This window comes from Atheta coriaria, unplaced genomic scaffold, assembly GCF_025399875.1.
Source record: "Atheta coriaria isolate IRGN ID8LTWV9N9 unplaced genomic scaffold, Caltech_Dcor_3.1 hic_scaffold_7_pilon, whole genome shotgun sequence".
Classification (NCBI taxonomy): Eukaryota; Metazoa; Arthropoda; class Insecta; order Coleoptera; family Staphylinidae; genus Dalotia; species Dalotia coriaria.
The window spans coordinates 9,740,903-9,753,328 of NW_027045449.1; the positions used below are offsets into that span (position 1 = coordinate 9,740,903).

General features: G+C 35.6%; 2 pseudogenes; one reads left to right on the plus strand and one right to left on the minus strand.

Moving 5' to 3' along the window:
* Positions 1 to 1,033: 1,033 nt before the first annotated feature.
* On the plus strand, positions 1,034 to 4,818 carry LOC135795539 (uncharacterized; annotated as a pseudogene).
* Positions 4,819 to 4,991: 173 nt separating this feature from the next.
* LOC135795540 (long-chain fatty acid transport protein 4-like) lies at positions 4,992 to 12,146 on the minus strand (annotated as a pseudogene).
* Positions 12,147 to 12,426: the final 280 nt, after the last annotated feature.

Genomic DNA, 12,426 nt, shown 5'->3' on the forward strand with positions numbered 1-12,426 from the left:
AGATTGAGTTGAACCCATGCATTCTTTATGATAATTTCTAATCCGATAAGATATTTAGGATTCTAATTGCAGATTCAGATTAACCGAGTCTTACAGCAGGTAAAGTCATTAAAATGTACATTGTTCAGCAAAGTTTTCCTAAGTTGCTAATTGAATTTGTTCTAGTTTTCCACATGCACCTTAGATCAGCCTGGGGTTGTAAAGTCGTCCACCCTTCTTCATTGGAAGGCATTTTTGTATTTTACCTGCCGACTAAGCTCCTCCCCAAGGTATAGGCTGTATTGAAACCAAGAATCAGACATGGTAATAGAGGGACTGAGGTCATATTCTAGATACCTGCCTCTATGCTGGAATCATAAACTATTTCTTCAACAACCACGGCCTATCGATTCAGTATTTGTTGGCTGGGACACTTAAATGTTTTACGTTAAAGGGAATACTTAGATTTATAAAAAAGATCGATTTTATTAACAAATTATCAAGAAAGTTAGCAAAATTACATCTGCAGTAGAAAATTGCTTTTTATTATTGTGTTTAAGTATATTTAATTAATTTAAGCAGTTGAATAACTTTGCAAGCAGCATTCTAATCAAGTAAACTAAGTTTAAATAGTAAGCCATTAAATTATAATATACTTGCATCTGTTTATTGCTTTATAATGTTTTAATCGTTTAATCCTTAAGAACTTTCAAAGAAATAAAGTAATTTTGTATACTGAGTTGCCTATCTGAACTCCTCATATATCGGCTACGTGTAACAAATTACTCTGCGAAAATATTTATAACTTAATAATACAGTGTTATTAATTAAGACCTTTGTAGTTTGCAATAAGCCCATTCCCGTTGTTAAAAATTAATAATAAATGTTTTCAAGTGACCGTTTGAATTTCAAACGGTGCCGTACATGACGGTTTCAAAATTCAGGTTTCATTCCGGCTGCTACAGGGAAAGCGGCGTGTTCTTCAAATATTTTCCTAATATTTTTAAGAGAATATTCAGCAGCATTGCCATTTATACCAAAGTTTTAATCATGCCATACCGACAGTACACCTGGCATCAAAGAGCCTTCTGGTTTTGAACACCTATATTCACTGAAAGCCTACAACAATCCATTGCATAGTACAAATCAACTAAAACAGGATTAACTGTGATTGTTGCTGAAGTTGAAGGGCCTATAGTCAATGGGTACTTCTGTCTTGGTAAAGACTATCAAATTCACAACATAGAAACCAATAGGTACCAATTTATTATCATAAAATTTAGTAACTGAAGCTTGTTGGATGATGATGGTTTTCGCCGGTGGAACATCTGGTATTTCTTGTAGCGTAGAGAATATCCATACAAAGGGAGTTCTCCGATTTACTAGCCAACAGGTGCTTGGCGTCTGGTACAATCACATGGACTGATGTAGGATCCCGCACCTGCTACACCATGGAGACTGCGGAGCAGTGAAGGTTTCCTCCTTTGCTACCAATTTATCTTGATCACATTTTCATACCCTATTCTGACTGTAAGTTAAATTAAACTTATTTCACCTTTATCCTGACTAAACCCTATTATTTAAGGATGAAGGATTTTGTGACTGAAGTCCATCATGTTACTGGAGAAAGCTGAAGATGCAGGAGTAGTCTACTGTGAAATGCTGGAAGAGAAAACAGTGCTGAGTCTAGAATGCATTTGACCATGGCAAGGAAGATCTATCCTGGTGAATGTGGATATTCATCTAGAGCAGGTGGAATTGTGAAGAATTTGAGAAAGTTGCAGTAATACTAAAGTGAAACAATGAAATGTGTTTTTCTAAGATGCTATCTTATCTTTTCTAAACATAAAAGGTGCAGGGAGTATCACAAGGAGTTCTACCGGCCTGAAAATATAAGGAATTAATCATCACTGGGCAAATAAAACCAGAAAGTTTCCAAGCATTGAAAACTAGAGGACAGAATCTCGCGAAAGGCCCCAAAGTTGTTTATCGTCCATGGCAAAAAGAAACCAGTTCCGCCATTTAAGACTGCTGAAGACCTGGTGGTTAAATATCCATCGATGAGGGAGAACAACGGAATGTTTGGTGTTGCCTGGCGTGGTCCACCCGCTGTCGGCGATCAGTATGCACTGTCGCAGTTGGCATACTCATGAAATATCTGTCTGATTTATCAATCAGTTCGTTGCAAAAATTCATTTGAAATACCCGAGCCGTATGCAAGTCGAGTTTCATGCAGTACTGAAAATGCTGAATCATGCGTGTATTTCTTTTTCCACAACGTGCCGGCTAATAAATTGGCATTGGGTGAGCTGGCTGAACCGAAGTGTTGAAACAAATTGCTGATGATGAGGATATTCATGGAGCAGATGAAAAACGTCATCAACAGGCACATTCAGGAGGTTTGAGCAGCGTTGGGGGTCAATCCGCGTCATACTGCTTGAAACTTTCATGAGTGATTGGACACATGTTGTATGCGACACTAAAGAAGATGTAAAGTAATTACATTTCTTCAAGTTGTAGGATATTAAATATTAAATTAACATTTTATTGTTGTGTAGTTGGAGCGGGTGAATCAATCGTTGATTTGAAAAAGATGTTGGACGAAGGCCAGAGTCTTTCTGGGTTTCATTACTGGAAACAATGCTTTGTCGATAACATCCAGCTGGCGATTCCAGGGGTGCCTAGTATACAAGAGCAGGCGTCGATGGCAAGCGATGAGAGGCTCGCAGACAACAAATTAATAGTTGAGCGAGGAGGCCTGAAAGAAAAAGGATGAAATGTTAGAAAGCAATCGCTTATAACGAACGCCCGCCTCCTGATTCCGTAGTGCAATCTGTGCCTATACCTGGTGTTAAAAGCATCAGTTTCCATTCGATTGAACGTTTTTCGTCCAAGCGAGGATAAGTAGGATTGACTTGAGCAAAACACCCGTGTTCGTATTTTGATCACATTAAGAGCAACTTTGTTTATGTAAGTCTTTATTTCTATCATAATAATCACAATAATTGTATTTGTGTTTTAGATGTTTTGCTTTATTGGATACATCAAAATTAAACGCAGAACAACGTATGTTCTTACCGATTCTTCTCGAAACCATTCAAGAGTCAACTAATTCGTCGGTGAAACAGTCATACCGAGGATCGAAGTCATCGCCCGAATGAACGTTGATTTAGTGTCTTGGACTGCGACGATTGGTCTAAACGATGGCAATGCTTCATCTTTCAAAGTTGGGCCGCATTCGCAAACCGCCACGCTTACAGATGCAAATTGGAATGCGCTAAATATGCGAAAGGAATCGCTTGGTTGCGAAATTCCTGTATGAAACCGTATTTGATGGCGGAAGTGCTGAAGATTATGGCTAACAAGATGGCGAACAATATTGCGCAGTTGAAGCGTAATGGCGAGTATGGTTGCCTATGCTATGAAAGCAATGATTTATAATAAAGGTAATTATACATATAAACAAACAAAAGTATTTAGATATTATTTATTCACTGTATATTTATAGACAGCAACATACAAGCGATAGTATTCTATCCCAACATGCTTTCTTAACCAAGCTCTTGGAGCAGCTGGATTCAGACGGTCGAATCTGTAGTTAGAAACATTCAGGTCGATTCGTAAAATAATCACTTCTCACAGTAAATGTTGGCTTGTTGTATTGTGCGGGTAATGTGGATTTGGTTAATGGTGCAGCTGAGTTGTGGATGATTTCCTGCGAAATCTCTTAATGAATTGCAGACACAAAACCGTACGTTTTATTTTCACAATTTTAACTTTAAAAAATGATTTTTACTTCAATTTTAATTTGCTTAGACTTCATGCTGACACGGATTATTCATTTGCTCACAGCAAACCTTGCAACCGACTCGCCAGCCAATTTATCATTGGCATGGGTTTATTTGGAATCTTCATTTCTTCTATCCAGGCAACACCAAGCATTAAAGACTTTAATGATCCTGACTATCAGCATTGATGCTTTATTTTGCAATATTTAATTCAGTGTGAGGTAAGATTTTTCTCTTTTTTTATTGCTTTATTTGCATAATTTATACCTAAAATTTTACAGTACTGTTATTTTATTTAAGGGGTCCTTTGTGGAAACAAGTGCGTGAGTAAAAGGTTTATCATACATTTTAATGTCTTTGAAACCTAACGAAGGTTTACTCTACTTGGTCTTCATAAAATCACAAATGTAGTTGGTGCATACAAGGAATCCCAAGATATTGTCACCCAACAACTGCAGGAGAAATGGGACGCCAATTTGTTTTTGAATCAGCGAAAAAAGTTGCTCATTTTGAATTGATTGATAATGAAGACTATTGGTTCGGCCATTTCCACTTTCCTTGAGCTCATACTTCTATGGAATTGATTATAAAGCACGGCAGTTTTCCCATTCACAAGAAGTTTATGTATTTTGGCACTAATTTTATCTTTTATTTTAATTTTTAGGGAGTTGTTGAGTAAGGTTAACAAAGTTACCACTGATGATCTTAACCGTGTTGGAGATAAGTATATTGCCAACCTGTTTGAACCCAAAATGGTGAAAACCGCCATTGCTTGCGACCCGTGCAAAGCTGAAGAAATCAAAGAAGGTTTTGAAAAGTACGTTTTTTATCATTAAACTGTTAACTTTTCTTATTAATATATTATGTTTTCTCCTTTAGACTGAATCACAAGCTGCAGGTTTATCCATCCCTGGAAGAAAAGTTTTCTGAAAACACTGTAAGCACCCTCAGAAAGTGATTGCATCGCACCTACACTTAACCTATTTTAAAATTTGCTGTACTTTTTGAACTTGTACCTTTGGAAAATAGCAAACAACATTTTTATTGCAAACGCAATGTAAAATAAATTTATCCTCAGTACACATCATTACAAAAATACGATAACAAAACAGTGCTGCAGTCGAACTGTGTAAATCTGTAAATATTTAATCTCTTTTCACCACTTAAAAAATATGTATATTAGGACAAGAATTCTTTGCACTTACGTATTCAGCTCGATTTAAGTTTTTCGTTTCTTTAATTACCTATATAAATATTTGTGCACCGCAGCATTTTATATAACAAAAACAACAGTCACATTAGTTTCTATGTGAATATCCCCTAAATATATAGTATGATTGATCTTAAGTTGATGATTTCAGCTAAAAACGCCATGAAATTAAAGTCTTATGACGCCGCTGTTGATCTTCTCGAACACGTCGGGCGTGAGCGGCTGATACTGGCCGGTTTTCGCGTCCAAGTAGTAAAGTTTGTCTTAATCACGTTCGATCGTAGCATTCCTTTTGAAGATCCACTTTCTTCAGTTTATAGGTCCCTGAATTAAAATTTTAAGGTTGGTTAACTTAATTATAGCAAAAACACAATGTTTTAAACTTACCAGTCATATCAAGTTTTGTCAGCGTTCGCAAAAACATTGGACGTGCATAGGATGGTAACTGTTTTAATTCCTTCAGATACGATTGAATATTCAAAGTATTCCCTTGTGTCCAAAATGCGGCCATGCCAGCGTCCTTCCGATCCTCTAACCTATTGTAAGATATTAGTATTACGATTTACATTTACCGAAATTATGTTTAAATTTACCTCAACCCATACACAACGACATCTTTATACCTGCAATGTTGCTAAGCACGCCTTCAACTCCGAAGTAGAAACATTTTCCTCCCTTTCCACCTGAAAGTATCCCCTATAGCAGTACGATCCTTGAAAAACAAGTTGCCCAACTCATCCGCTACCAAAATATCCCCTGACAAGAAAGCGGAATCTCCTCGAGCGAATACATCATGTACAATTTCTTTATAAGCCGTTCTTGTTCACATATCCAAGGAATGCTCTCGGATTCGTTTCCAGGTACAATTTTCCCAACGAAAACACCAGGGTTCATCAGGTTTACACAACTGACACAATCCATCTGCATCTCTTTGTTGGTTCACCAGTCACTGGATCCACTTTAATGATGCTAATAGGGATACACAGCTGGAATAATTTTGAGATAAATCCTATCGCACCAACAGTGTTATCCACATTGACAAAATATCTTCGCATTGCCTCTCTCAGTCGCTCCGTAGAATTCAGCAACGCGCGGAATGTTAAATCTTTGAACAAATTCCTCCCAGATTTGCGGACGTAGACCATTTCCAAAAAATCAAACGCAACTTGTGATTACCGTCCCCTTCATTGGTTTTACTGCGAGTACATAGCGACACATTTCCGCTGATGTATTGCGCCACAGTGCAGTCATATTTTGCGTATGTCTGAAAGAAGGGAAGACGCGTGAGAATTTCTTTCTTATCACCAAGTGTACTGCCGTACAGCATCTGACCAGTGGACATACAGCCACCTGCTGTGTGATAAAGTGGAAGTGGTGTAGAAACGGTCGGAATCCTGTAAAAACGGCGAGCCAATGGATAGCAGCAGCGATAAAATGCGTACCCTTAGAGTATAAAAACATTAAAAGTTAGCGTAAATACTAATGAAAATTAGTTTTTCATACCTTTGAATTGGTAATAACTGCAGCTTTTGGTAATCCTGTCGTGCCAGAAGTGTAAATATACACCGCTTATCATAATACCCAACTTTTTTCCGTATTCTGCGGTGGAGTAGGATTATTTCAGCCAGAAGGGCCATTCAATACGTTACGAAAACTTGGATGCAAAATACTTTGGTTGTTCCCTTAAACCAGCCTGAACTCCTGTAAAGCGCGACTTTTGATTCAATTTATCCTACATCACGTACAGCTATAAAACACACAAATAAATTAATATAACACTTTCTATTAATTAATAACTATATTATTTTTACCTTCAGATAATTCTGCACCGAAAACAACCGCCTGACTCTTAGCAATTGTGATTGAATGGACCAACGACGCCAATCGTTGATTTGTATTAATGCAGAGGTACAATAACACCCAGTTTGAAAGACCCAACCACGTGCAGATAAATTCCGGGCTTTGTTGTCCAAAAAAGAGTGCAACAACATCGCCTTCTTTGTAACCGTGCGACTCTTAAAGACATTCGCTATTTTGTTGTTAAAAATTTCTTCTACTGGAAAACGTCCATTCCTGATCGTCAAATGATGCAGGTTTTGTTCGGGTGTTTCTTCACGTGCTGTTTGAAAATGTCAGCAAGGATTATGTCCTGCGTTGGAATCCCTTTGATTTGTATCAGCAGTCTTATATATCCATAAAGTGCTCTGAATCATCAGTATTATCAAATATTTCTATCAAATTTAGGCTTATTCTAATCTTTAATCATATAAAATCACCAAATTAAGAAAATTTTGATAGTTTTAAGAAGGCAGTTGAAGTAAGTTTTAAGAAAAAATTTATCAAAACAAACTTTTGAAATAAAAGTTTGAGTTTTTCAAAACTGTCCTCTGTCAAGGTCATGGGCGCCATTTTCTCAATACGTGTTAATTTTAGCGGCCTCTTTAAGTTAAAACGGCTTTAAAAATGTATAAACTTAATGAAAAAATAGTTTGATTTGAATATTGGTAATATTCCATCAACATTTCGTTTCATTAGACTAATCATTATTAGCTGAACCATACTTTAATTTTTTAAGCGTAATTTACTTTATTTCATTATCATTGAACATAGATTTTGAGTTCAACACATTAATGGTTCGAAAACCACGAGTAACAGTACTAGCGACTTTCACCTCAATCGCCAAGCAAAATGCAATCGCTTATTTTCACTACCGCTACAAATTACATTAGAAAATTGGTGAAATTTATCAAGTGAATCATGTCAATCAGATAATTCATGTGGTAGAAATTTTCCATATTTTAACATTTCTACAAACAAAATTAATTAGATACCTATTGTCACCTCATCATTACAAACATCATTAGAAATAATATTTCCAAGTTGTAAATACATTAAAAATATTCACAATCACAATAGAAACGTCTACCAACAATGAACAGACAAAAGGCCTAAATGAGACTATAATGTTCCTACGTGTGTCTGGTGACAATTAATGTTAAAGGTCGGGGAATGCCAGGCAGGTAGAAGGTCGCGAACGTGGATCAAACGCGTGCTATTATTAGGTAAAACTTCCTCATCAATTGATAAATTGAATGTTTGCACCCAACCCAAACAAACACAATAAAATAAAAACTCGTAAAGGAATGCAGAATAACAATGTTTATTCATTACTCATTTCAAGCAAGTAATCAAAGATAACCAAAATTTTAAATTATTTTATTAAAGTGTGCCCAGCCAGCACTACCGCCCATGTTGTAAACCCACCAGCAACAACCCGAAAAACTTGTTTTAAAATGCGGTTGCGAGAATTACGCATCTATTATGTTTGAGCCACTTAAAACTCAGCGAAAGTTAAATTGAGAAACCTTTTTCGTTGTACCTCAACGAAAATAAAAAATATATAATCGATGAGCATGGGACTACCTAAGTGAAATTTGTTGATTGTGCGTGACTAGGATGAATTATATTCAACAAAAAGTCGATTTTGTAAATCAATGAGTTAAATTGTAAATTGCAACACGCAATACATGTACATTCATCGCACGTGTATAAATTCTTGTTGTTTTGATTTAAATTAGCATTGACGGCTTTAATAAATAAATGCAAATCGACGAAACCACGCACAATGCAAAACCAAACAATCTCTACTATTAATCAAAAAAAAACCACTTAGTTAAAAATTCCACGTATAAAAGAAATGCGCGTAAGCATTACGTATTAATATCAATAGTCAATGAATAGAAAATACCCGCCAAAGTTCATATTCAATAAAAATATGAACTTTGATTTCCCATATTATCTCTAAATATATCAAAAATCAAATTATTTTCAAGCTGATTTTAAATTTTTTAAGTTTCTTTTATGAAATAAGTGAATTTTACTTACTGAAGATCCCGTGGAGTCGTTTTGATAGCAAACCACTTGTTCCATTTGTATTTCCCAGTATGGTGAGATACGCAACAACGCGACAAAGCAACTGGAAGCTGCACCACGGATTGCCAGTTCAAGAAGTACGCAAACGGCGCTGAACGGCCACGACCGCACCAACCGCACTCATGACGATGCAGGCGACGAACTAGGGGACGCAGCGTAGCGCGACTTGTAGCGGTGCTGGCGCGTCCGCCGCTGTCATGATGCGCGACTCCCGGCCTTCGTGGTGGCGGTCGGCTGCTGCGGATCCCTCGCCGCCAATGGAGGCGGCAGCGCCGTCCGCCGAAAGAAATCCGCTGTCGACGTCCTGCCGGCAACTTTCCCACCTCCGTCGTCTCTACTTTGGCCGTGAACCTGCACACACGCAATATTTCCATCAATATTTGAATACTTTAATGGAAAAACGACGTAAAACGCCTGATTGTCATTTAAAAACAGCATAAAACGAATTATTGCCCTAATTTTATTACCTTGCATGGTTCCGCTTAATTTACTTCTGTTTTCTAGTTGATTTTAATCAAAGAAAGGTCCTTTCTAAAGATCTTAACCCTCTTTCTACTTTTGACGAGTTTAATGTTCAATCAAAATGAAAAATGTGCTTTGTCAGTGATGCAAAATAGTAAAATAGTGCGCTTGACACAGAAACACGATTCTTATTGCCCAATTATTGCTCTTTTTGTTTGTACTTTTCATAAATAAATAATCAATGCTGCCTCACGGCGGAGGCGTAATGCGCAGATCATGCATGGAATGCAATGCGTTGATTTGATGCTGATGCTACAGCGACATGTGAATGCGGGAGGAAGTTATCGGATGAGAAAATCCGTTCTTCAGAATTCGAAACGAGCCGCAAAAACGATTGCCGAAAGTGGGGTCAGTTTTAAGTTAATTTTGTCAACTCTTTCAATGCTCAACTTCTGTCAAGGTAGAGGTTATGTTCCCATTGGTAACACATTTTAGCAGTTGGTGTATTTCATTTCTTCTGTTATTGTATGTATACTAGATTAAATTTAGATTATATTAATGATTTCTGTGTCCATGTATTTAAATTGTTATTAACGACAACAAATTTTCATAAAATGCATTTTTATGTTAATCCTGATAAACTATGGAATTGAGTCATCAATTTTATGTGTGATTGCCAAAATAGATTAACAAATATTTTCAGGGTGATATGTAATAGATGTAAGATAAATGTGAAATTGCAAATAAAAGTATGTATATTACGTGTTTTTTAATGACATCTTCGTTTTAATTGTTACATGAAATAACTTATAGTTATTTAAATATAGGCAACCCAATATAAGTACACCAACAACACATGTGTGAATTTATGTTATTTATCTTTAAATTAAAAATTGTATATTAACAAATCCGTAACAGGTTACATATTTCGGTGTAACACTAATATTTTCTAATTAATTCAACAAGTGGTTTCATAGACAACAGTTTTACAAGAGTTACGAGTACAAGAGTCAAGAGCGTTGCAGCTTATACTTCCATTCTCTTAAAAATATTGCTAATAACCCAAAGGCTTCTAAGCAGGTAAATTCACAAAATCAACAGCTTACAATTGACTAAACTGTCTACGAAAAATCTCCGATTTAAAGTAAAAACATTTGATTTTAAAAGCAAAACCACTATCGGAAAATAACCAAAATAACACAAACTTGAAAAACTTGTTTTTATTCTTTACTCGTCTTCGCGCAAATAAAATCATAATTTACTGACATAACTCACAAATCCAATCATCATTAATCAAATCACGCAAACTGAAGTTAATCAACGAGATGAAATAATTAAAACTCAAAATCAGATATAATTGAATTTATAATTTAATCTGCGCGATAAATAAATATAAAAATAATTATTTGATGCTCTAGACCGTAAAAGCGTTTGCGCGGGAGCGCTTGCGCATTTATTAATAATTACGAAATCTGCGATTCTGCATTGCAATTGTGACCAGGAAGTAAGCAAGCATAGCGAGTGCGTATTTTACAGTTCAAATTCAACAATTAAGCAGCAATTAAAACACGCAGTAACGAACATTGCACGCGCGCGCAGAACACCGTTACGTGTAACTTGGATAAATCAAGCGCTTCAGAAGCGCCGGAATGTTTAAAATCTTTTCGTATATTCCGTGGTGCTTAATCGCCGAATAATGGATTACCTGTGATTTTCAAATTTACATCGCTGCAAATTAGAGTCGGCGTTGTGTTCCGGTAGTTCGCTTATAACGCAAGATGCAAACATAAAATTAAAACATTAGTTGCATAAATTAACTCCACTTTAATCTCGTTATGAATAACCAATGCTACATGGTTAATATTAGGTAATGGATTGCTGTCTGTGTCCAGATGAACTGTATGGAAAGTTGAAAATTGTTACGGGTTATAACATGTAAGTATTAATAATAATAATCGTCCGTGATTGAATAAGAGAATTACTGGTGAAGCTATAAAAAATATGTTGCATAATATAAATAATATATAATTTGTTTGTGTATTTTGACCATGAACTATTTTAAGATTTTTCTATGGTGCTAATTGTAAAAATATAGTTATGGCGCGGTTGTGATATATTCAAATATGCGCATGCGCAGTTATTGACATTTGTCATTTGATGGTTTTGGTTTATAATCGTCATAATGGTGATAACATAACCCATCGCCGTGTGTTCTTGGTATGCTCTTATAAAGTTGATGAGTTTTAATGGGATATGTCATACGTAACAAAGAAATAGATTGTGGGAATCATAATTATTTTGAAAGCGTAAATATAATTCGTAAGCTAATCAAATAAAACTAATACCTCTAAAAAAAAATCAAAATACTAGCCTCTTGAAGATTTTTCTTTTATTACTTATGATAAAAATGAGGTTATTTTTAAAATGGCGGATGTTTTAACATTTTTTTTCGTAAATTGTTTAAGAATTTGCAGTAATAAATCTATTATTACCAAAATATAACAAAAATTTTATTAATAAACAAGTAAAAATTTTTTTTTCCTTAAATAATTTTCTTGTAGATTAAAAATCATCATTTATCACGATTACAACCATTTTTCTTCATTCACACAGTTTATTTAATCACCAGACATTGTATTATTGTTCCTCCTGTAAGGTAATTACAATAATCGCCAAAGTAATTCGTCACTAGCAGCTTGAAACGTCTGATTAGATTCCCTTTTCCTACAAACGAATCGCAAATTTCGCAAGCTTCTTACATCCGCCTGCTTCATTGTTCTCCTGCGTAACCCTACGCATAAATACCTTCAGATCACGATTCCTGCAATTGCAGCTAATTCCAATAAAAACTGTTTTGTTGCGTAAACTCGCATAAACAAGTTTTTTAAATTCTAAACCTTATAAAGAATCGAAATGTTTGTATAAAGTTTACTTACACACATTTTGGTGTGAATAAAATTTATTTGTGAAAACACAAACACCGTTAAAGCTTACCAGTGGTGGTCACAAGATTAATTTCTGTATACCGCGAAGACGACGTCAATTTGCTTTAAC